At 40.7% G+C, this 20719-nt stretch overlaps 1 protein-coding gene and 1 pseudogene across 1 annotated transcript in view; both read right to left on the bottom strand.

The window, feature by feature from the left end:
- DNAAF11 (dynein axonemal assembly factor 11) overlaps positions 1-20719 on the bottom strand; it is a 129753-nt gene that overhangs the window by 18631 nt on the left and 90403 nt on the right. The gene's annotated exons all lie outside the window — the stretch shown is intronic.
- Positions 6890-6987, bottom strand: LOC132542835 (5S ribosomal RNA; annotated as a pseudogene).

Raw genomic sequence — 20719 nt, 5'->3', positions numbered from 1 at the left:
TAAAACATTAATTCCCCAATAAAGAAAATTTATCCTGTGAAATAGTTACCTTTTCAAAAGTAAATAAAAAACAACCAGAACAAAGAAATTTAAAATGAGGTCTCTGGGGATTGGTGGTCCTGGTTGCGTGCACATGTTACTGTGTACAAGGACCTGGGCTCAAGCCTCCAGCCTCCACCTTCAGGGAGAAAGCATCACAAGTGGTGAAGATTGTTGCAGGTGTCTCTCTCTCTCTTACCCTATTCTCTCAAAATATCTGGCCTTCTATATTGAAGAATAAATCAATGAATAAATCAAGGTAACTGTTTTAGAAAAAAAGAAATCTAAAATAAAGATGTTTGATTGTCAAGTAAATATATCTTCACTAAAGATATAGTGAACATTTCATTCATATTAGGCTTTTATGTTCTTCTTCCACATAATGCTTTAAAATGAAAAAAAAGTCTGAAATATTTTTATGAATTTACATATAATACTTCTTTCTGGCCCCCCCTTGACTTGGGATATATCAGATTTTTTGGGGGGATATATGTTTACTTGCTTGTCTGTTTTGTCCCTAACCAAATATAAAACCTCATGAGAACAGGAAGTGCTATGCTGGGTAACTGACAGGCCCACAGAAATTTACATGTTGAGTGAAGAAATAAATAGATGAAGTGTAAATGAATAGTTAATATTCATTGAATTATAACATTTGACATACAACTTTTGCATGTTAAAATAAAACTACTACTTTTCCTTGGTGTTGGTTTATTTTGTGCTTAGGAAATCAATTCTCTGCAGAGAATAAAAATAGATATTTGCCTTTATCCTTGAAATTTAAAAATAACATTCATATGAAATGAATCTTGGTATAAGATATGAAATCAGTTGTCAAACTGAAGTAGCCAATATATTCCGATTTTATTGTAAAATGTACTTTATGCAATCAGATGAAATCAATAAGCTTTTGTAAGTATATAACTACATGCTACTGAACTAGACACAATTCTTGTTTCTGGAAGCTTCTGGAATGGTAGAAGAGTAAATAATCAAAATGATGATTTTTAAAATGGTGATATGTACATTCTAACATTAGAGAATGGACACAGAAGCCCTAGGAACATTGTACATGGAACACATTCTAAACTTGAGGATCAGAGCTGGGCAGTAGGTAGTGCACTTGATTGAGTGCATGCTGGGCTAGTGATGTGTGAGAGAGAGATGACCCAGGAACCAAGCTTGTGGCGGCAAGGCTATTCAAATCTTTATTCATCCAAATGCCCCAGAGTCTGGCAGTAGCACACCTGCTTAAGCCACGTGGAGCTAACCACAATGGCCGGTGTCCACCTCCTGGTCCACCCACTTGCCTCTCCAGCCCACCCAGAACATGGAAGAGACAAGTCAGAAACAGAAGTGGCTTGACAATACCATACATGGTTAGGAAATGGGCGGAGAAAGGTAAAAGGGGGCTGGGAAAGGTAGGGACTTCCTTAGCAACTGTTGCTAGGGGTTTAACTGGCAAGATTAATACCCTGAGGTTTTGAGGGTAGGAAAAGAATATATTAAATGAGCAGAATGTGTGGGGGAATAGCGAGGAGGCCTTAAGTCATTTGTTAGACATAGCAGAAGATTGATATGTAGATAATAAAAGGGCGCGCCATAGTATCAAGGAATGCAGGGTGGAGCAGGGGGAGCTGGCTTAATATTTTAAGGAATGCCAGGCTCCTGGAGGCAGAAAAGTGCAGGGTGCTTTGTGAGGCAGGGAGTCTGATAAGACAAGGCAAACCTTTGAGGGGCCTCGTGTCCCTCCTTGCTCGACATCTCAGTAGAGAGAGACTGACAGGATGGATGCCTACCCCTCAGGTCAAGCCCTGCCAGGATCAACCACATCCTCACAATTTCCCTACAAGTGCACATGTCACAATGCGCAAGGATCCAGGTTCAAGCCCCCGGTCCCCGTCTGCAGGGGGGAAGCTTTGAGAGGAATGAAACAAAGCTGCAGGTGTCTCTCTGTCTCCCTCCCTCTATTTCTCCCTTCCTCTCAATTTCTGGCTATCTCTATTCAATAAATAAATAAGATGATAAAAATTTTAAAAAGAAATAAACCTAACTTTCACAAAAAAATTTAAGTATTTTAGATACTGGGCAATGTAGTGGTTAGTGTATGATCCATCTACATTTTCCTTAATGTATAAAGTCCTTTGATTGGGTAGCAGTTTTCATTGTCCTTGGTCATTTTTAAACAAAGTGTAAGTCTCAAGAAAAAAAGATAAAACAAGTGGTTAAAAGCAAAAATCTTGAAAGCAGTTGGAGAAAAATAACAATGCATACAGGGGACCATATGATTTATATCTTTTTTTTTATCTTTAGAAATAATGAAGCAGCATCTTTAAAACATTGAACAAAATAAGTAAATAGAAGAAGAAGTAAATAGAAAATTTTGAACCATAAAACAGAAAGTCTGTCAGTCTGTCAGCACATACCCGGTGACCACACCCTTTGAATGAAGGCAAGTCTGTAAATCTGACCATGTTGGAAGAGCTGCTGCTGGACTTCATCTCCTGTTATAAACAACTACTATAGTGAGCAAAAAGATTTAACAGTTGTTTACTGACAAGCGGATAAAATGCAGCACAGGCCTGGGATTTATAAGAGCAGGGGAATAAATGAAGTCATCCCTCTGGTTTCCTGATTTTTGTTTTTTTTCTAGAGATATTTTCCTGAAGCAATATTTAAATAAATTAGGAAGAATATCTGAAAACTACAGATTAAAACTTTTTTTTTTAAAAAAAGAAGAAGTTGGAGGTTGGGCAGTGGCGCAGTGGGCTAAGCACACGTGGCACAAAGTGCAAGGACCAGCGTAAGGATCCCAGTTCGAGCCCCGGTTCCCCACCTGGAGGGGAGTCGCTTCACAGGTGGTGAAGCAGGTCTGCAGGTATCTGTCTTTCTCTCCCCCTCTCTGTCTTCCCCTCCTCTCTCCATTTCTCTCTGTCCTATCCAACAACAATGACAGTAACAACAATAATAACTACAACAATAGAACAACAAGGGCAACCAAAGGGAAAATTAAAAAAATAAAAATAGGAAGTTGCAGCTGCTGCCATGATGCCAACCTGACTTTGTTGCACAGATGATCCCACCATTGTGTCCTGGGACCCCACCTCTCCAGAGCTCTGCCCCACTAGGGGAAGATAGAAACAAGCTGGGGTGTGGATCCACCAGCCAACATTCATGTCCAAAAGAGAAGCAATTACAGAATCCAGACTTTCCACTTTCTGCACCCCATAATGATCCTGGGTCCATGCTCCCAAAGGGAATAGGGATAAAGAATAGGAAAGCTTCCAGTGGAGGGGATGGGATAGGGGGGATGCAACCCTGGTGGTGGGAGTTATGTAGAATTGTACCCCTCTTATACTATGGTCTTGTCGACCACTATTAAATCAACAAATATATATACTATATCAATAAATAAAACACTATAAATATAGACAAATATGAAATCCCAAACAATCTGTAAAAATTACTGGGAGTAATTCTGAAAACAAAAGGCAATTATGAAAAGGCCTCTTTTATTTCTACAGACTAGTAACAGAGAAGACAGCGGTAATACACAGGACTTGCGTGCAAGAGGCTTCTGGTTCTACTCCTGACACTACCGCAAGCAGCCAGAGATGAGTGGCGCTCTGGTCAAATTTTCTAAAAAGTTTTATTTACAATGGTGATGAGAGACCTGTACAACCTGCAGGACTAGTTCTAACAGAGGCTGTACATGACTTCTGTACTTAAAACCACAAACCACTGTTGGAAGACAACTTTCAAAACACATGTGCACACAGACACATGCGCGCGCACATGCACAGACACACACACACAAGCATATATCTGTGAATTTAAGATTTCAGTTCTTGCTGGTCTGATCTACAAAATTCAAAGCAACGCCAAGAATAAGTTCACCAATGTTACTGTACGTAAACTAAGATGATTCTTAAATTGATATAAAAACACAATGGATCTGAAAGAGCTGAAGTGATCATGTAAGGAACGGAGCTCAGCAGTCGCTGCCCCAAGCTTCCATTATTATTATTACATCAAGATATTGCAGTGCTGTAAAGCCACATAAATCAGGGGAGTGTAGTGTTAGCAAAGGATAAAGGGGTAGATCATGGAACAAAATACAAAGGCCACAAACATACCCCTACTGATAAGGGCAACCAATGGTTTACAATGGTAACAAAGCAATTCACTGGAGAAAGGGAAACGCAGGGCCAAACGGTGGTGTGCCTAGTTAAGCCTACACATTACAACGCACAAGGAACCCAGGTTCAAAGCCCCTGGTCCACACCTGTGTGGGGAGGGGAGGAGGGAGGAGGGAAGAATGCTTCATGAATAGTGAAGCTGGGCTGCAGTTGTCTCTCTCTGTCTCCTGTCTTCTCTATTTCCCCCTCCTCTCTCAATTTCTCTTTCTCTCTGTATCCAATAATAAATAAATATAATATTTTTAAAAATTAAAAAGAAACAGTAGGGCAGTAGCACAGTGGGTTACGCGCATGTGGTGCAAAGCACAAGGACCAGCATAAGGATCCCTGTTGGAGCCCCCGGCTCCCCACCTGCAGGGGCGTCGCTTCTCAGGCAGTGAAGCAGGTCTGCAGGTGTCTGTCTTTCTCTCCCCCTCTCTGTCTTCCCCTCCTCTCTCCATTTCTCTCTGTCCTATCCAACAAGGATGATATCAACAACAATAAAACAAGGGGAACAAAAGGGAAAATAAATTGAAAAGAAAATTTTTTTTTAATTTTTTAAAAATTTAAAAAACAAAGGAAAATGTTTCGGTTTTAGAACTACCTCTTCAAATGAGGGGAGGGCAATGAACGTTGACAACTGCTTTGTGTCCTATGTAAATTAACTGGAAGTGGACCTTCGACCTAAAAGCAGATGTTCAGCTGATAAACTCTGTGGAAGGCAGCAGAAGACAATGTCCATGGAACGACAGAGTCCATGGATAGAAATAACACCTTACTTAGAAACCAGGGGATTCATGCCTGAGTTAGTCAAATCTAAAAAAAAAAATTCATTATTATTATCCAGTATGAAATACCAAACATGTCACCAGATGAGGGAAATTTTCAAGGTAAAAGTCATGGGAAGGAAGGTGTAACTGAGCCATGTTGACATTTAGTTACTCAATGAATACGTACTTGAGATCTATCAGAAGTAAGGAACGGTCCCAGATATTGAATGAATCAATGTCTCTATTATTTTTTTATTTTATTTTTATTTTTTAATACTTATTATTTTCCCTTTTGTTGTCCTTGTTGTTTAACATTGTCGTGGTTATTGATATCGTTGTTATTGGATAGGACAGAGAGAAATGGAGAGAGGAGGGGAAGACAGAGGTGGAGAGAAAGACAGACACCTGAAAACCGCCTGTGAAGCGACTCCCCTGCAGGTGGGGAGCTGGGGGCTCGAACCGGGATCCTTATGCCGGTCCCTGTGCTTTGCGCCACGTGCGCTTAACCTGCTGCGCCACTGCCCGACCCCCCCCAAAGTCTCTATTATTAACCTATGCTCCTGGGTAGGAACAAGCATGCCCCATAAAATTGAACAAATAAGCTAAGTGACAAAAATCCAGGTCTGAGGGAGGTTTTTGTTTTTGTTTTTGTTTTGTTAAGGAAGTCTTTAAAACAGCGAAGACAAAAGTCCAGTTAGTAGGTTCTGAAGCTACTATGTTCCAGGAACTGGGTGGGTCCCAAGCATAATGAGACAGGACAATGAGGGGCTCTGGGAAAAATGACAGAAGCTGCCTCAGTCAAGAGTCCACTGACCCCCGGCAAGGAAATGAGAATTTCTGCCAGAGCTATAAAAAACACCAGCTGTGACTACGGACTGTGATCTCAGACTGACATGGGTCACACAGGCTCCTGTGCTGAATATACACATACATATTAGTCACATCCATGGGGTTTAAAGTTAATAGTGTTTATAGACTGTCCTTGTGTGGGGGAGCTACTCTTTGCTCTGATCCGGCTTTCTAGCCCTATTCTCCACTCTGACACCATCTTCCCAGACAACACTTTCAGTCCACCTGCACGCTAGCTGTTGTATGCTTTACATTGGTTTGTTCTAGCTCTCCCCCTGCCAAGAAAATTGGTTCAGTCCTGCTAGTTTTCGCAGGCCTGCTTTTCCCACCCCAAGGAACCCCAAGAGAGTTCCAGAGTCCCAGAGTCCCAGAGTCCCAGAGTTGGAGAGTGCTTGGCACCGCCATGGGGGAAGGAGGCAGGAGACTTCTGTTTGGTGATTAGTTTGGGTTAGTTTATGAATCGTTGTTCCTGAATAAAGAAATACAGCTTCCCTGCCCAGCCGTGTGTCTCTGGTCGTCTCTGTTACCTGCCCGTGAAGCTAGCCCGGCCAGCTGGAGCTCCGAATTTTAACAACAAATGGCGCCCACGTGGGGCTTGAACCCACGACCCTGAGATTAAGAGTCTCATGCTCTACTGACTGAGCTCTCTCAGCACCAGGCACAGCACCCAGGTAGCCCATGGAGGGTGGGCAGGGCTGTGGGGTCTCTCCTCTCTTAGCACCCTGAATAGCACCCAGGGAGCCCCATGGAGGGTGTGCAGAACTGTGGGGTGTCTCCTCTCTCAGCACCATGCACAGCACCCAGGGAGCCCATGGAGGGTGGGCAGGGCTGTGGGGTCTCTCCTCTCTTAGCACCCTGAATAGCACCCAGGGAGCCCCATGGAGGGTGTGCAGAACTGTGGGGTGTCTCCTCTCTCAGCACCATGCACAGCACCCAGGGAGCCCATGGAGGGTGGGCAGGGCTGTGGGGTCTCTCCTCTCTCAGCACCCTGCACAGCACCCAGGGAGCCCATGGAGGGGGTGGGCAGGGCTTTGGGGTCTCTCCTCTCTCAGCACCCGGTATTCCCAGGCGGTCTCCCATCCAAGTACTAACCAGGCCCGACCCTGCTTGGCTTCCGAGATCAGACGAGATCGGGTGTGTTCAGGGTGGTACATTTTACACAATTTTAAAGCAGCTTATTTCCCTTCACGCTGCAGGTTTTTTATAGACTGATCCTGAGTAGTTCATAGACTTCACAGACTGTTGCCTTGAGGACTATACAATGCCAAATAGCCCCTCTGTTTGTTGGGTCATGCCTCCCGCCTCCCCCTCATTATGTACCCTTGCCCCTTTTCCCCCTCCCCAAGCAGGGAACGTTCCTTTACGCACCAATCCTTCCCTTCACTTCACACTGGCTTTTACTACTCCCCTACTTGTCCCTTCCTGTTTTGTTATATCATTTAGGTTTATGCCCTAAAGGTTTCTGCTCCATGATAGTCTTTTACAGACTTTGTACATCTTATGCAATTACTAGATAGAAAGATAGAAAAGATGTAGAGATATTGTGAAGAGATGGTTGAGCAGGCTTTGCTTAAACCTATGAGATGAGTCTCTCCAGGTAAGTCTCTCTCTCTAAAGAGGGGTTGAGCACAGGAGGACGCATAAATCTCACAAGGTTGGCAGCCATTTAAGCCTTCCCTCCTCCACAGAAAGTCCTACATCTTACCGCCTGAGCATGGCATTCCTTAAAAACATTTAAGCCTGCTCCATTCCATTTTTCTTTACTGTGTCCATTTAGATATAAAGGGATAGGAGGAGATGTTGCTGAGGAATTATTCTGATGCAGTCTCTGCCCCCAGGTTTTACTACGCCCCGCGAAATCCTAGCAGTGCCCCCTTCAACCAATCCTGGCCCCATACGTCACCCCTGATTGTCGCCCAATAAAAAGCCCCCTCACCACCCCCCTCGCTCTCTCTGGGCTCTCAGCTCCCCCTTCTCTCAGATCTCGCCCTCTTCTCTCGCCCCGTGGTCAGGTAGTGGGGACGGCCATTTGCCGGCTGACTCCACGTGGTCTGAACCAAACCCCCCATCCTATAATAAAGATTTGTGTACCCCTTTGCTCTGGACGTCCACTCTCTTCTCCGCGGTGCAGCCCGACACCTGACCGCTACAACAACAGCTAGCTATCAGGCTCAGGCAAAAATTACTAAAGTCATGGGCCCCTTTGAACATGCCTAAAATAGACTTCCAAGCTTCTTCCCACAAGGAGACCCCTAATTTCATCTGTTCCAAACCTACCTTTGTGGTCCTGTTTATTAAACATCTTTTCCTGTTTCATATCTTACTACCTTTCAGCTACTAGGTGGCAGATGCTATTATGATGCCATTCTGACTTCCCTGGGCAGATGACCTCACCAATGGGTCCTGGAACCCCACCTTCCCAGAATCCTGCCCCACTAGGGAAAGATAGAAACAGGCTGGAAGGATGGATCTACTTGCCAACATTCACAGCCAGTGGAGAAGCCAGAACTCCCACTTCCTGCACCTCAAAAAGATCTTTGGTCCAGACTCCCAGAAGGATAGAGAATAAGGAAACTTCCAATGGAGGGGATGAGACACAGAACTCTGGTGGTGGGAACTGTATGGAATTACAGCCCTGTTATCTTATAATCTAGTTTGTCATTATTAAATCACTCATAAAAAAAAACATTATTGGGATTGGAGCAGTAAAACCTCAATACACTCCCACTGGGGAAGTGGCTCAATAGGCTGAGTATTTGGCTCACGTGCATGAGGGCCTGGCGTTAACATGACACAGTACAAGACCAAGAAGTACCCGGGTCTCTCTTTCTTAATAATGGATAAATAAGTAATTTTTATAGAAAGAATAAGTGCTCATATATCTGCTTTATAAAGGTCAGTCTAGCGTCAGTATGGAGAAAGGACAAAGGGTGGGGAGACTAGAAGCAAGGAAGACAGTGAGTGATCTACTTGGGAGGGAACACTGACTTGAGTGAAGAGGTGACAATGGGATTCAGGATATATTTGGGTAGTAGCAATGCTGACAAGATCCAGCCTGTGAGGATTAAAGGTCTCCCAGTCTTTGGGCACTCTGAGTGGCTGATGGTGGCCTTTTCCGAGACAGGAAGAACTGTTGGAATAGCAGGGGGAGGGAAGGAAATTATGGGTTCACTGGCCCATTTTAAATTAGCCATGTCAATTATACATTCAGTAAGCTTGTCACTTGTAAGACACCTTAAGAATGCCATTTATTCCAAAGCCTATATGGCCTGTTAACATGCAAGGTTTTGGTTTTTGAAATAATATATAATTATGATTTTAAATTGTGTTTTGATGGGATGTTAGGACAGTATTTTGAATTTCCCGATTTTATTTGTTAACATTTTATGCTCAGTTTTGTTTCTGTTGACTTATAATGAAAAATTAACATCATTAATTTTTCCATTGGAAATGAAAGATTTTTTTCAGAGTGTTCATTATGAATTTTTAAACATGTAAATTGTTCAAGTAAGAAATGGTATTGCCTTTTGTTGGCAATGATCAAAACCAGAAACCGTTTATACGTATTCTATTAAGGCTGGTTCCGTTATTTTTTTCCTTGTATTTCTGAGACCATATTCTTATGCATAATATAGTGAATAGAAGGTAGCTGGGTATTACATCAGTTTTATTACACTGTTTTTTGCATAGTTATTCTAAGCACACTGAATGCCTTTGCATTTAATTAATCTGAACACATTTAATACTATAAATTATATCATCTGATATTAAGTTTGTTACAAATAATTTTGCTTGGATCTATCTAAGCATAATCTTTTTGAAAAATATTTATTTATTTGACAGAGACAGACAGAAATTGAGAGAGGGAGGGGGAAATAGAGTGGGAGAGAGAGAGAGAGAGAGAGATACCTGTACCCCTGCTTTAGTGCTTATGAAGCTTCTCCCCGGCAGATGGGCATGGGGAGGGGGCTGAATCTTGGTCCTTGTGCATGGTAATACGCACTTAACCAGGTGCGCAAAGAACCCCCCCAAGCATAATCTTTTATCTGTTATTTTATTATTATTATTTACAGGGACAGAGGAAGAGAGGTACAGAGAGACTGAAAGAGATCACAGCACTGAAGACTCCTTCGATGCAGTGTCATCTGGGATCAGACTGGAGTCACACACACGCCAAAGTGGCACTCTCTCCCAGTGGACTAGTTCACGGGGCTTTGGCTACTTGCTTACAGATCATCTGTGTCTGTGCTATACCCTCTTTATGTTCCCTCTGGATTTTTATCTTTTCTTAAGGCTTAATCATTTATAATTTGGAAAAATTCTATTCAGTTATCTGAAAATATTTGTGATAAATAACATCACAAATGGGGGATAGGTGGTGGGGCACCTGGTTTAGTGCACACATCACAGCGCACAGGGCACTTGAACTCAGGTTCAAGCCCCTGGTCCCCACCTGCAGGAGGAAAGTTTCACAAGTGGTGAGTCTCTCTATTTCCCCCCCCCTCAATTTCTATCTCTATATAATAAGTTAAAAAAATAATTAATAAATAAATAAATATCATAAATAAAGTGCGTTTGGAATTTTAAAAGAACTCTATGTGTTTTTCTGCCCACCCACAATCTTTCTATTTTCATGTCTAAATCCAACTCTTAAAAATCACATTGCGGGGGCAGTAGTGCAGGACCTTAAGTGCACATTGCATGAAGCTCAAGGACCAGCATAAGGATCCTGGTTCAAGCCTCTTGTTCCCCACCTGAGGGGCAGGGGGGGGGCACTTCACAAGCAGTGAAGCAGGTTTGCAGATATCTTTCTCTCCCCCTCGGTCTTCCCCATCTCTGTCAATTTCTCTCTGTCCTAGCCAACAACAATCACATCAATAACAACAACAATAAAAATGACCACAACAATGATAAAACAACAAGGGCAACATAAAGGGGAAAAAATAGTCTCCAGGAGCAGTGGATTCATGATGTAGGCACCGAGCCCCAGCAATAACCCTGGAGGCAAAAAAGAAAAATTTAGAAAAAACGAAATCACATTGCATCATCTTCACTGCTTCTTCTAAGGTGGGGGGGGGACGACTTTTCCTGGCCTTTCTGAACCTTTACTGAAAACAACTAGTTCTATGTCTATAAAACTGCGGGAGTATTTTAGAAAGATGACAGTGTCTTTGTAACTAGTAAGTAGGGAGCACACTAAGAAGAGGTAAATGCCTCTTAAGTCTTCAGTCCAAGGCAATGCATCAGGAAGGTAACACAGTCTCAATTCTAACTCTGCAAGAAGTGTTCCCTGGATGGTATTTAAGTCAGTGTAGGTCTTTTTCTGTGTATTTCCAAGCATCTAGAACAATAAACATAGAACGTGTCCATTGAAGCATATGCACATTTAACCCTGGGGGCTATCTCAGTGGGAGAGCCCAGGACTTAGTGTATGAGGTCCTAGGTCCTATTTCTGACACTATATATGCAAGAGCTGAACAGTGCACTGGTCTCACTCTCTTTCATAAAAATAAATAAGGTCTCATTAGCGTATTTTAATCCATTTGCTTCAGTGTGTGTATTGCTGCATATTTACATGTCATGTAGGTATCTGTTGGGAAATTGTGAGGATGTGGTAGAGTTTGGCAGGGCTTGACCTGAGGAGTGTGTCTATCCTGTCAGTCTCTCTCTCTACTGAGAGGTTGAGCAAGGAAGGACAGGAGTAACCCCAAAGGTTTGCCCCTTCTTATCAGACTCCCTGCCTCACAAAGCACCTGCATTCCTGATACTGTGGCGTGCTCCCTTATTATCTACATAATCATTGTTTTGCCTGAAAGATCCCCACCCATTCCATTCTTTTGATCTATCTTCTTTCTAAGCTCAAGACCCTCCCTGCCTGCAGGGTATTATTATTTATCCTACCAGTTAAAACCCCCAAAACAGTTGCTAAGGAAGTTACTTTTCCCAGCCCCCTTTTGCCTTTCTCAGGCCCTTTCCAAACCATGTCAAGCCATTTCCATTTCTGACTTGCCACTTTCGGGTCCGACCTTTAAAAGCCTGGGCTCCCTGATCAATAAAGAATTGAACTGCCTCACCGCCAGCCACAAGCTCTGTTCATGAGTCATCTCCCTCCCATCGCTGAGTGAGTAGCAGCCTAGGCTGGCTCTAGTCACCTTCTCTCCAACCCAGAGAGTATGCACCCAGGAAGAGGCACCCCTCCGCTAGCCCAGCAGATATCTGACTGAATAAGTGAATGAATGACATCAGAACAAGACCGCTGAAGATGCCTATTCCTGCCTCCTAGGTCTATAGTTGGGGAGCAGGCAGGTAGTGTGCAAGCTTCTGCTTCATGAAAGCTGGTATAGTTGAAGGACTTGAGGAGTCACAGAAGATGCCAGTAGTTAAAACTGTGACTATAGTACCTGAACCTTTAATTTCACAATTTTAAGTAGAAGAAAGGGGAAATTGCTTAAGAATTAGAGTCTGGAGATAGGATGTAGGGCCTAAGAGGCTTATGTCGCTCCTTCCATCCCAATAATATGCACAGTGCTTTATCCTTACTAAGTGCTTGATAAATCTTTGATGAGTTGAGCAAACATTTTTGATTGGCTAATTCATAATTCATTAATTGGCTAACGCTTTTCCTAATTTTTCAGAAAACTTTTCTATTTCTGGGTTTTATGTTGTAACAATGTGGGCATGCTGCTAAACACTGCCTTCATCTGACATTAATAACTTTCACATAATTTATTTATGAATGTGTCATGTCTTCTTGCCATCACCAGTTTTCTTAGACATATACTTTTCACTTCTTCACCCAGGCTTCAGCAATAATTTCTAAATATGTCTCTATGTGTTCTTCCTCATAGAAATTCCAGAATGTCAACGTCCAGTAAATACCAGCCAAGCTTGACAAAAGCCAATGTTTTACTTGAGAAGTGGGTCAGACAATTGAATCAGTTACTAGAGGGACTATGCTCAGAAATGAGGGCTCTGTCTATATTATAGAAATTTTTTTATTGTTGTAGTTATTATAGATGTCATTGTTGTTGGATAGGACAGAGAGAAATGTAGAGAAGAGGGGGGAGAGAAAGATACCTGCAGTGAAGCGACTCCCCTGCAGGTGGGGAGCCAGGGGCTCGAACCGGGATCCATATGCTGGTCCTTACATTTCGCGCCACGTGCGCTTAACCTGCTGCGCTACCTCCCGACTCCTTATTATAGCAATTTTTATACTAACTTCAGACAAACTGGGTCATTTGTAAATTGTCTATTTCTTCCTGTTTCTGTTATTTACCTTAATTAGTTAATTATTCATACTACTGGTGTTGAACATTTAAATATATGTGGTTCAGACTCTCAGAAAGTAGTACTGCTAATATAAAACTTCAGAGTTGGTAGGATCTTTATAAATTTTTAGACACTGGAGGAAATATATATATATATATATACATATTTTTAATATATTTATTATTTCTTAATTGTGTTCTCATGGATTTGACTAAGAAAAACATGTAATTCATTGAGCCTATTGAAAAATATTTCTGAAAGAAAAAAGAATGTTTTTATTATTTACAAATAAGGCCATTAATACACAATATTAGAAATATATATAATAGTGGTTGGGAAGCTAGCATAATGGTTCTGAAAAAGACTTTCATGACTGAAGCTCTGAGTTGCCAGGTTCAATGCCCAGCACTACCATAAGCTAGAGCTGAGCGATACTCTGTTGCCTCTCTCTCTCTCTCTCATTAAAATAAATAAGTAAATAAAAAACATGATGTTTTTAAAAAAGAAATATATGTAAGTTGCAGGGTAGGGTGGTGGGTCACCTGATAGGGCAAACATGTGACAATGTGCAGGGAGCCAGGTTGGTGGCGGTGACCCCACTTGCAAGGGAGGAAGTTTCCTGAGCAGTGGAGCAGTACTGCAGGTGTCTCCTCTCTCTCTCTCTCTCTCTCTCTCTATCTATCTATCTATCTATCTATCTCTTTCTCTTACTTCTCTGTACGCTGACTTGTAACAAAAAATAAAAGAATCTGTAGAGAGTAGTGGTGGAGTTTTTCAGGCATCGAGACCCAGAAATAATCCTGACGAAAATAAATTAATTAAATATATAATAGAGAAAGTTTAAAAATTATCATTGGTATATTATAAAATCTTGTGAAAAAGATCAAAACTGATAAAACACCTCTGTAAGACATTATGAAAGTATATTGTATTTCAAATAAATATGGATTTATTTTGGAAGAAATTATGTTTTAAAGTAAAACATTGGCTTTAATTCTAAGACTACCTAATTTGTCTGAGAAAAAAAATTTAAAAAATTAAATTACTGATATTTACATGCAAAATCAATACTGACAGTTGCATAAGATGGCTATATGATTTTTTAAAAGATTTTATTTATTTATTAATGAGAAACATAGGAGAGAGAAATAACTAGACATCACTCTGGTACATGTGCTGCCGGGCACTGAACTCAGGACCTTGAGAGTCTGATGCTTTATCCACTGCCCCATCTCCTGGACAATGTTATATGATTTTGAAATACATAAAAAACAAAAATCTATCAAGTGGTTGCCTCAAAGTTCTTTTATACTTGTGAAGTGCAATATTATCTGACAGGTCTTCGGGGAGGAACAGTCACACAACACAGTCTAAAATTGAAAATAAAATCTTCCTAAATTAGAACAGCATCAAGGATGGTAATGATGTTGAATAAGAAAATATTCTTTTAAGAGGGACAGGCTGGGAGTATGGTTCGACCTGCCAACACCCATATTCAGCAGGGAAGCAATTACAGAAGCCAGACCGTCCACTTTCTGCACCCCATAATGACCCTGAGTCCATATTCCTAGAGGGATAAAGAATAGGAAAGCTGGGAGTTGGGCTGTAGCATAGCAGGTTAAGTGCATCTGGCGCAAAGCGCAAGGGCCAGCTTAAGGATCCTGGTTTGAGTCCCCGGCTCCCCACCTGCAGGGGCATCGCTTCACAGGCGGTGAAGCAGGTCTGCAGGTGTCTATCTTTCTCTCCCCCTCTCTGTCTTCCCCTCCTTTCTCCATTTCTCTCTGTCCTATCCAACGACGACAACATCAATAACCACAACAATGTTAAACAACAAGGGCAACAAAAGGGAAAATAAATAAATAAATATAATTTTTTTTTAAAAAGAATAGAAAAGCTGTCAGGGGAGGGGATGGGATAAGGAGTTCTGATGGTGGGAATTGTGTGGAGTTCTACCCCTCCTATCCTATGGTCTTGTCATTGTTTCCATTTTGTATATAATAATAAAAAAATAGAAGCAGACCATCAAGATTAAAAAAATCAATAGGGAAATAGAGGTCTTAAACAAAACAAGAGATGAAACGGACCTAACAGATATATACAGAACTTGCCAACCCAAATGAAAAGATACACATTCTTCTCAAGTACACATGGAACATCCACAAGGATCAACCATATGCTGGGGTACAAAGACAGCTTAAACAAATATGTGAATACTGAAGTCATTAACATTCATCTTCTCAGATCATGATGGTATGATACTAGAGATCAACCACAGAAAGAAAAGAAACAACACAAAGTCTGGAGACTAAACAACATGCTTCTCAACAGTACATGGGTCACTGAAGAGAAGAAAAATGAAATTAAGAATTACCTTTATACCAATGAAAATGAAGAAACCAACTATCAGACCATATGGGAAGCAGAAAAAGCAGTCCTGAGAGGCAGTCCATATAAATGCAGGCCCACATTAATAAAGAAGAGAGATCACTAGTCAATTATCTAACAACCCAGCTAAGCCAACTAGAAATGGAGCAGCAAAGAGACCCAGTATCCTGCAGGAGACAGAAAATAGTTAAAATAAGAGCAGAAATCAATGAAATGGAAAACATAAACACCATTAGGAAGATTAATGAAACCAAGAGCTGGTTCTTTAAAAGGATAAAAAAAATAGATAAACCACTAGGTATACTCACTAAGAAAAAAGTAAATAAAAGAAGCAGCTATGGTAAAATCACTCATAAATGAGAAAGGAGATATTATAACAGACATGGCAGAAATAAAAAGTGAAAAGAACATGCAAAACTATCATGGACATCTACATGGAAATAAATTTGACAACTTAGAAGAAATGGACACATTCAAATCATATCAACTGCCACCCTTGACACAGGAGGAAATAGATAATTTACCACACCAATCACTAGAGCAGAAATTGAAACCATAATCAAAAGCCTCCCCAAGAACAAAAGCCCAGGTCCAGATGACTACACGAATGAATTCCAGAAAACATTCAAAGAAATAACACCCATGCGCCTCAAACTCTTCCAGAAAATAGAAGAAGAGGAGATAATCCCAAACACATTCTATGAGGCTAATAACACCTTGATGCCTAAAGCAGGAAAGGAAAAGGACTGCACCAAAAAAAAAAAAAAAAAAAAAAAAAAAAAGCTATAGACCTATATCCCTGATGAACACTGTTGATCCTCAACAAAATCTTGTTAATCGAATCCAACAACAATCAAGAGAATAATTCACCAAGACCAAGGGGGATTCATCTTTGGGAAACAGGTTACAGAGGCCCCTGTGCTAAATATAAATATAAATGGGTCCTTGGTCAGGTGGATGGGATAAACTGTTAATTCATTCATAGATTTTCTTCAGGTTTGGGAGCTACTCTCTGCCTTAATCCAACATTCTAGTCCTTTCCTCAACTCTGACACCATCTTCCCAAAAGTAATTTTATCCACATTCATGTCAGCTATCAAACTCAAGCAAAAACTACAAAAGTCACAGGCCCCTAGGAACAAACCTTAAATAGACTCCCCACTTCTTTTCACCCTAAGATCCCTATTCTCATCTGCTCTATTCCTACTTTTTGGTTCCTGCTAATTAATCATTTTGTCCTGATTTATATTTAACTTTCAGCCACCAATTTGTAGATGCTACTATGACACCATCCTGACTTCCCTGGGCAGGCGACTTCACCAATGTGTCCTGGAACCTCCCCTCCCCAGAGTTCTACCCCACTAGGGAAAGATAGAAACAGGCTGGGGGTGTGGATCGACCTGCCAATTCCCATGTCCAGTGGAGAAGCAATGACAGAAGCCAGATCTTCTACCTTCTGCACCCTATAAAGAGTTTGGGGGGTGTGAAATTGCACCCCTGAGATAATAGTCTTGCAAAACAACAATTCCTCAGTTAAAAAAAAATAAAGTGTGAATGAAAAAGAAAAACCTGCAAAGATGACTGGATGGTCCTCAACATACACCTACTCAAAATTAATAAAGAATAAAAGGAAGTCACAGGGGCCGGGAGGTGGCACGCCCAGTTGACTGCATATAGAACTAAGCGCAAGGACATGTGCAAAGATCAGGATTTTTTTTTTTTGTTTAATGAGTCTATGCACTATATGTATTCTTAAGTGTATTTTAATATTTGTAAGACAAGTCTCTCCTAATTCCTCCTCTCCCCAACCATTCCTTCATTTTTTCCCCATGTGTATTATTCCAGATTAATTTTGAAATAGCTCTATATGATAAATTTGCCTTCCAAAATGCTGTTGGATTGGTTTACTTCCTTGTCACTCAGAAGCAGTGGGAAGAAATGATGATGGCAGTGATTGCTGGAGTCAAGGAACTTGGGTTGAACCTTCATGATTTTTCTCAGTTGCTGAACGAACTTGGACAGATTGTGAACTTTTCTGTGCTTCAGATTCCTTGTCCATAGAATTATATTAAGAATATGTAATAGTCTCAAAAGTTTGTCTTAAGGATGATGTAATTTAATTTATGTAAAGCACCTATAAAATATTTCTAACATAAGATGCATTGTATTAATGTTTATCGCCTTCACTAATGATATTGTGTCGTCAGTCAGTCATTAGTATTCATCAGTATTTTAATGCTGATAAAACACTGAATACATTGATTGCTAAGGAGTGAATTGATATATTTATATCATGAAAATTGTGCAATTCAATAATATATAGTTTTACATCTACTATTTCATGCCTCTCACACTAGGTTTTTTTTTTGTAATTTTCTTTCTGATTCTCTATTTTCTAAACTTTACATGTAGGCACCTTCTGCTTCCTTCTGCCTTTGAGTTAAATTTCTCTCTCCTCACATATTCTAAGAGTTTGTGTTTGTCTTTCTGTGTATCCTCTTAGTTGTGTGGTCAAGCTAGCATATATATATATATATATATATATATATGGAGAGAGAGAGAGAGAGAGAGAGAGGGAGAGAGTTAGAGAGTTAGCAGCAGCATCAGGGGAATACTTGGCAAATGATCTCGCCCTAGTGCAACCTAACAAAATTTAACTGGAATTTTGCATTCACTGAGAAACTTGCATTGAGCCATTAAATTAAAATTCCCATCTAGAGTCTCAATTTACAAGTTACAAAAACTCTCCAAGAGTATGCTATGTGATTTCCTTTGGGTACTCTTCCAGAGTAATTAACTGAGGTTGCAAAAGTTGCCATCTAACTGAACAGCAGAAGTTATTTGCAACTTTAGCTGATGAATAAACGCTTTGCTTGATTTTCCCATATTGAGCATAGGAGGTAGCGGTCACACAATAAGGTTTAGATTGCAAGCCATGGTTCTAAAAGTCACCATGTTGGACTCGTTTCTCTTTATGAGTTGCACCAGGTTCTTAGTCCTTTCACTCTACTTAGCTATGACTGTGATAGAGCCAGTAGAGATCTCCTTTTATCTTCTCTCTCCCCCCACCCCCCGCCAGGAGTATCACTGAGGCTCAGTTCCAGCACTGAATCCACTACTCCTGGTGGCCATTTTTTCCATTTTATTGGATAGGACAGAGAGAAATTGAGAGAGGAAGGGGAGATAGAGAGGGACCTGCTTCTTTTGCTTGTGAAGCATACCCCTTGCAGGTGGACAGCCGAGGGCTTAAACCCTGATCTTTGCACATGTCCTTGCGCTTAGTTCTGTATGCACTCAACTGGGCGTGCCACCTCCCGGCCCCTGTGACTTCCTTTTATTCTTTATTAATTTTGAGTAGGTGTATGTTGAGGACCATCCAGTCATCTTTGCAGGTTTTTCTTTTTCATTCACACTTTACTTTTTTTTAACTGAGGAATTGTTGTTCTATAAGACTTCCTGGTGGTGAAGCAGGTCTGCAGATGTCTATCTTTTTCTCCCCTCTCTCTTCCCCTCCCCTCTCCATTTCTCTCTGTCCTATCCAACAATGAAGCCATCAATAACAACAACAATAACTACAACAAGAAAACAACAAGGGCTACAAAATGGAATAAATAAATAAATAAATATATTTTTTTTAAAAAAAAGACTACTGGGAGCTGTGTGGTCATGCAGGACTAAAGGCCCAGAGATAACCCTGGTGATAAAGAAAGAAAGAAAGAAAGAAAGAAAGAAAGAAAGAAAGAAAGAAAGAAAGAGAGGAAGAAAGAAAGAAAGAAAGAAAGAAAGAAAGAAAGAAAGAAAGAAAGAAAGAGGGGGGTCTGGGTGGTGGTGCACCTGGTTGAGCACACACGTTACAATGTCTAAGGACTCAGGTTCAAGCCCCCACTCTCCACCTGCAGGGGGAAGCTTCACAAATGGTGAAGCAGGGCTGTAGGCGTCTCTGTCTGTCTCCCTCTCTATCTTCCCTCTTCCTCTCTATTTCTGGCTGTTTCTATCCAATAAATAAATAAAAATATAATAATAATAATTTAAAAATTAAAAAATGTGGGAGGAAGGAAGGAAGAAAGAAAGAAAGAAAGGAGGGAGGAAGAGATACTCTTATGTAAATGTATCTACCATATACTATCTTAGTGTAAATACTATAACACTATAAGATGAAGATAAATGATTTGGTGTATTGCGCCCAAGTCAAGGACTCTGGGGTGGAGGGGAGGGTCAGGTCCTGGAACAGGATGGCAGAGGAGGACCTAGTGGGGGATTAGAGTGTTCTGTGGAAAACTGAGAAATGTCACACATGTACCAACTACTGTATTTTACTGTTGACTTTAGATCATTAATCCCCCAATAAAAAAATTAAAAGATCAAAAAAAAAAAAGACTATTATCTCAGGGGTGCAATTTCGCACCCCCCAAACTCTTTATAGGGAGCAGAAGGTGGGAGTTCTGGCTTCTGTCATTGCTTCTCCACTGGACATGGGAATTGGCAGGTCGATCCACACCCCCAGCCTGTTTCTATCTTTCCCTAGTGGGGCAGGGCTCTGGGGAGGGGAGGTTCCAGGACACATGGGTGAAGTCATCTGCCCAGACACTATTATTCTGTGACTAAATCAAGGTTGTAAATAATATTTACCTGATTCTTACAATATAAACTAAAATTCAAAGAAGATATCGCAGTGTCATAATGCAGTCTACATGCCCAGAAAATTCTCTGGTAAATTAGAATTCTAATATGTAGAATATAGTAATACTTGGTGGGCTGTATTTCAATACTACAAGCTTCTCAATCATTAGGAGTTAGAAGGTCTTGGTTTTCAGTGACAGTATTTTAACATTAAACACAAGTGATGTTAGGCTGTTCTTTTTTTTAACTTTTCATGATTTAAGAAAATTTGTTTTGCTTTTGACTTCATTGTCCTTACAAATAACTAACTCATGAATGAAGAAATAGCTAAGGAAGGACGAGGAATGATTCACACACAATAGGATATTCACACCAACCACCATCCTTTGCAAAGGAATACTGATAGAGAAATATGAAAGAGATGATGGATAGATAACTTAATAACTAACAAATCTAAAGCAATAATATTGAGATAAGTCGCACATCATTAAGTAAGTAATTAGCTGTTTCAAAACAGTGATCTAAAGATTTCAATGCTATATACCCAGAGGGGGAAAAAATGTTAGTTTATTACTGAGAAACATAATTATTTTGAGTCCTTTTATACAG

The sequence above is a fragment of the Erinaceus europaeus genome, chromosome 1 (assembly GCF_950295315.1).
Source record: "Erinaceus europaeus chromosome 1, mEriEur2.1, whole genome shotgun sequence".
Lineage (NCBI taxonomy): Eukaryota > Metazoa > Chordata > Mammalia > Eulipotyphla > Erinaceidae > Erinaceus > Erinaceus europaeus.
The sequence above is the reverse complement of the archived record's forward strand: the minus strand, read 5'-3'. Positions and strand labels throughout refer to the sequence as shown.